Source organism: Nicotiana tomentosiformis, chromosome 6 (assembly GCF_000390325.3).
Source record: "Nicotiana tomentosiformis chromosome 6, ASM39032v3, whole genome shotgun sequence".
Taxonomy (NCBI): domain Eukaryota; kingdom Viridiplantae; phylum Streptophyta; class Magnoliopsida; order Solanales; family Solanaceae; genus Nicotiana; species Nicotiana tomentosiformis.
Window position 1 is genome coordinate 8,780,566 of NC_090817.1, and position 6,068 is coordinate 8,786,633.

A 6,068-nucleotide genomic window follows, 5' to 3' on the forward strand; every position below is an offset into this window, starting at 1 on the left:
CCATTAAAAGTTGTCTTTAATTTGCTAATGAGGAATACAATTCTTATAATTTGGAGATATTATTCAAATTATTTCAAACAACTCAAACTCAAATATAAAGACAAACAAGCAAAGAACGGAAAAGAAACTATTTTAATTCCAGCAAAAAGTAGAGTTTTTCATACACAAATGCAGTCTCGGAAGTTGACTGCAATTGAAGATGGCCTAAATTGGAAAAATAAAAAAACTTAGCAAACTAATTAAAAACTAAAGTTAATTAGCAACTAATTATAACGAGCCGCACAACTAAAACCAGAACAACTGCAAGATATTTGAAGAGATGAAAGGATGTCCTCAGCACCAGAAACAGTGAATTCTCCACCAGATTCAACATTAGCAACTTTCACGTGGAGATCATCGATCAACAATGCATATCTACGAGACCGAATGCCAAGCCCCTTTTCAACAAGATCAAGCTCAAGACCAAGAGCATGTGTATATTTTGCAGATCCATCAGCTAGGAATTTTACGTGTTTGTTCTATGGGAAAGTTCTTGCCCATGCCTTCATTACGAAGGGGTCATTCACTGCAATCATGCACGTATATATAATTAAGCACCCACAAACATAAATATACTAAATGACAATATAATTGCAACCGGTAGCAAAGTCAGGATTTTTCACTAAGGGGTGTTAAAAATTTTAAAACTAAGCACAGACAATCTGTATTCAATACATAATATATAATGTAATTGTAAAAATTTACAGTGTAATTTTTCGACGAATGAGTATCGACATGTGCCTCCGCTACATATTGCAACTAGCTACTAGCAACAAAATAATTAATTACAGAAACTATTAACTAATTAAGTGACATACCACTGATGCACAAGATTTCGTCAACGCCCTTTGACTTCAACTCCTCAGCTTTCCCAATAAACCCCGGTATATGCTTCATGCTTCATTGTATTATTTCATGTGACGTAAAATATGTCAGTCAAAATCAGATTTACATAAAAAATAATAATAATAATAACAACAACAACAACACAACAATAATAATAATAATAATTAAGAAGTGAAAAATTATACCTGCAAATAGGAGTAAAGGCGCCGGGAATAGCAAAAAGAATGACCTTTTTGCCCTTGGCTAGTGAGTGTATAGAAACACTCTGAAGCTGATCTTCCTCATCGAAATAAGCAAGAGTTCCCTCCGGGATGACGTCACCGACGGCGATAGGAGCCATTGTATATTGGATCTTTCTTCTAAAATTAATTAAAAGAATTAGTGTACACACTATTGTACAATAATATTGCTGATTTTTATAGTTATTTTTCGTCCTTAATTATGGCAATTTCCCTCGTTTTGTAGGTTAGTAGTATTTCCTTAGTTACTTGGTTCGTTCTCACATTATGCCGTTTTCCTCTTAATTAATGCACATTACTTTTATTTCCATTTTCCTATTATATATGCAGATTTTCCTCTTACTTTAGCTTACTAGATTTCCTTAATTACTTGGTTCGTTCTCATATTATGTAGTTTTCCTCTTAATTAATGCACATTTATTTTATTTCCATTTTCCTATTATATATGCAGATATTCCTCTTACTTTAGGTTACTAGTATTTCCTTAATTACTTGGTCCGTTCGATCTCATATTATGCAGATTTCATTTTAATGTACATTAATTTTATTCCCATTTTCCTAGTATATATGTAGATTTCCCTCTTACTATAGGCAGGGGCGAAGCAAGAAGCCCGAGTACGGGTTCAGCCTAACTCAGTAATTTTTGTTTAAACTTGTGTAGTTGTGTTAAAAGGTTCATTAAATATATACAAATATTAAATTTAAAACTCAGTTATTAATCTTTGAACTTATAAAGTTGAAATCCTGACTCCGTCTCTAACGGTAGGTTACTAGCTAGTATTTCCTTAATTACTTGGTCCGTTCTCATATTGCGCAGATTTCTATCTTAGGTTTTAATTATGTAGGTTAAAAGTATTTCCATACTTGGTCCGTTTTCATATTATATAGATTTCTCCCTTAATATACATTACTAGTATTTCCTTACTTGTGTTTATTTTCTTTTTTCTGATTCTTTTATTTCCATTTCCGTCAATGCTCTCTCTTTCATGTATAAATCGCATCAATTGTACCAGGGGCGGCTAAATTCCAAAACTTAATATGCGGCCTTAAATAATGATATATTTATGAATTTGAAAATAATATGACTTTTTCTTTTCTTCTATATTTTATCTTTAATAAAAAAAATATAATTATAAAAATGTTATGATCCGTTTAAAACTACAAAATTCAAGAATATAATAGCTATATAACTATCATAAATTTTTCTTTATTTCTTAAATTTCATGCCGATTAAAAAAATAGAAAGGTGATACTACAATTATAATTTTTATCACATTCTCAACTATGCATATACTTACATAGGTCGGCCGCTTCCTTACAAGAGTAATATTTGTATGGCTTTTCTTGTCTTTTAATGAGAAAAGTTAAAATAATTATTTCTTATTTTAAATCAACGGGAACTACGAATGACTTTGTTCTAACAATTAAATACCACACTGTCATTTAATTATTCGTTTGACTGAATCAGGTCCATATAAGTCGAGGGGACAGGTTAGCGTTCTTACACTAAAAATTAATATATACATAACATATGTTTGTATATTATAAACTTAAAGTCGTTTGTTACGTTGCTTGTTGCAGATGTGAAGCACAAGAATGTAATAAGAATAATCTAGAAAAATAACTAAAAGTTTTCTCTGCTTTTCTAATCTTATCAAAAAATGGGAAAATGGCAAACCACATTCTATATTATTCATACATAATTTGCACTTAGGTCACGATTTATACAACTCATTTATCAAGAGCGATTTATAAATCGCATTCGCAACTGTGATTTATGTATCAAATTACTGAATCATACCATGAAAGTTTGCGAGAGAGTGATAGAAGTGAGGGTGAGGAGGACGATATCTATTTCAGACAACCAGTTCGGGTTTATGCCGGGGCATTCTACCATGGAAGCTATCCACCTTATTAGGAGTTTGGTGGAACAGTTCAGGGATAGGAAGAAGTATTTGCACGTGGTGTTTATTGATCTGGCGAAAGCGTGTAACAAGGTTCCTAGAGAGGTTCTATGGAGGTGCCTGGAGGCAAAAGGTGTGTCGGTTGCTTATATTAGGATGATTAAGGACATGTATGATAGAACTAAGACTCAGGTTAGGACAGTGGGAGGCGACTCAGAGCATTCCCCGGTTGTTATGGGGTTACACCAAGGGTCTGCGCTCAGCCTATTCCTTTTTGCCCTAGTAATGGATGCACTGACACACCATATTCAAGGGGAGGTACCATGGTGTATATTATTTGCTGATGACATAGTGCTGATTGATGAGACACGAGGCAGCGTCAACGAGAGGCTGGAGGTTTGGAGACAGACCCTTGAGTCTAAGGGTTTCAAGTTGAGCAGGACTAAGACAGAGTACCTAAAGAGCAAGTTCAGCGTTGAGCCGATGGAAACGGGGTTGGACGTAAGGTGTCACGACCCTAAATTCACCCTTCGTAGGATGCCGTGATGGCACCTTGTCACGACCCAAAATCTCACCCGTCGTGATGGCGCATATCTCAATATTAGGCAAGCCGACAATCTCAATAAACCACCATATCTTTTAAATTTAAAAATATAATAATTAAATTAAGCGGAAAAAATCTTACAAATATAAATATAACACTCCCAAAATACGTAGTCACTCAGTATATGAGCATCTAAATGAATACAAAGTCAGACTGATAAAATCACTGTCTGAAATATAGAACAGTACAATAACTAAACAGGAGGGGAATCAAGTCTACGGACGTCAAGCGGCTACCTTGATAGTCTCCAACAGAAATAGCTTTGAAATCTAGCAGTCGTCGTATCCGAGAGTACCTGGATCTGCACACGAGGTGCAGAGTGTAGTATGAGTACAATCAACTCAATAAGTAACAAGGTGCACAGTGTAGTTCAGTATAAATAGTGGCACAAAAATGTAGGAATGCTTTCAAGTTCAACAGTTAAACTTCGTATAAGTGAAATAGATCAATACTGCATGATATGAGGAATATGACTTCTCGGTAGAAAGACCTCATGTAAATACTGGTCACAAATTATTTGGTCACTCGGTACTGTTTATAGCCAATTCAGCCCAGGGATATTCCATCCTGTATATATATACACATCGAATGGCAGTCAGTCACTCAATACCGTTTAAGGCCAATCGAGCCCGGGGTAATTTATCCCCACATGTAAATGATACGGACAAGATCCATGTCCAGGCAAAATTCATCGCAATATAAATAAATAAGTCAAGTCCATGCCCTGGGAAGTCTATCCCGAATATATATATATATATATATATATATATATATATACACACACACACTACCCCCGTTCTAGTTTATGTGAACCTATTTTCTTTTTGGTCCGTTCCAAAAAGAATGACCCCTTTCTAAATTTGGAAATACTTTTGCTTAAACTTACAATTCTATCCTTAACGAGAAGCTTTTATAATCACACAAATACTCTCGACCCCTTTTAGAATTGTGTAGGACCACAAATTTCAAAAGTCTTCATATTTTCTTAAACTCTGTACCCAGTCAAACAAGTTCACATAAATTGGAACTGGGGGAGTATATATATATAATCATTTACGCTCACTGGGGGTGTGTACAGACTCCGGAGAGGCTCCTTGAACCCAAGCGTGATACAAAGCCAGTATGGCCTACTATAGGCGGGTAGTCCCGATCCGTATAATAATAAAGCCTATAAGGCCTGTTGCAGGTGGGCAACCCCGATCCATATGATAGTAAAGCCTATAAGGCCTGCTGCAGGCGGGCAGCCCCGATCCATATAATAATAATGTATAAAGCTAGTATGGCCTGTTGCAGGTGGGCAGCCCCGTTCCATATAGTAATCATATATATAAAGCCAATATGGCCTGCTGTGGCACGCAGCTCGATCCCATAAATATCCTCATAATGAATGAATATGATTGAGTGAAATGTATATTTTTGAAACAATTAATTCAACAGCAGCACGACCCCATGGGTCCCAAAATATTGGCACGTAGTCTAAACATGATATTTAATAAGAGCCTCAGCTCAATTTCTTTAACACGTGAAACATGTTCAGATAATAACATGATTCATTAATTTTACAAGTGCACAGGATTTATTCAAGACACAATTTCTATGGTGCACGTCCACATGCTCGTCACCTATCGTGTGTGTCACCTCCAAACAATTTATATCATACCAAATTCAGGGATTTATACCCTCAGAACCAAGTTTAAAAGTGTTACTTACCTAAATTCGAGCAATTCTTTATTCCAATAAGCCTTTTTCTCACGATTCGGCCTCCGAACACCTCGAATCTTAGTCAAAATAATTCGATACAATCAACACAAGGTATAGGAATCAATCCATGTGAAAATGCTAAATTTCATAATAAAATTCGAAATTAACTCAAAATCAATAGTGGGGCCCACATCTCGGAACCAGACAAAAATTACAAAATATGAACGTTCATTCAACCATTAGTCCAACCATACAAAAATTACTAAATTCTGACTCCGATTAGGCCTTCAAACCCTCAAATCAATTTTTGGAAAATTTCTATTCTAAATCCCCCAAATCATGAAATAACTTATACCATACATCCTGGTGCCTTGGGACGAGAGCTTGAAATAATGTTAGATTCATGAATAATGGACCAAATCAAGTTTAAATCACTTACCCCAGTCCAATTTGTGAAGTTTGCCTCTGCAAATTGCCCAAACCGAGCTCCCCAACTATGTTTATGTCAAAAATGGCCAAAAATCCCGTTTATAGAGTCTCTGGTGTTTTCGAGCACCAAAGGTAGCATGGGGTGCTGCCTGTGGTGCAGTTTCCAGAACCCCAACAATTTCCAGCGCCAGGTCTAGCGCCCCATGCTACCCTGGGCGCTGGCGGCGACAGAAAATCTTTTCCGACACGGAAATGGGCATAACTCTCTCATACAATGTCCAATTTTGACGATTCTTATTGTTATTG

The 6,068-nt window shown here is 35.9% G+C and overlaps 1 pseudogene; it reads right to left on the bottom strand.

Moving 5' to 3' along the window:
• Positions 1-263: 263 nt before the first annotated feature.
• Positions 264-1,225, bottom strand: LOC104116726 (peroxiredoxin-2B-like; annotated as a pseudogene).
• Between the last annotated feature and the right edge of the window lie 4,843 nt (positions 1,226-6,068).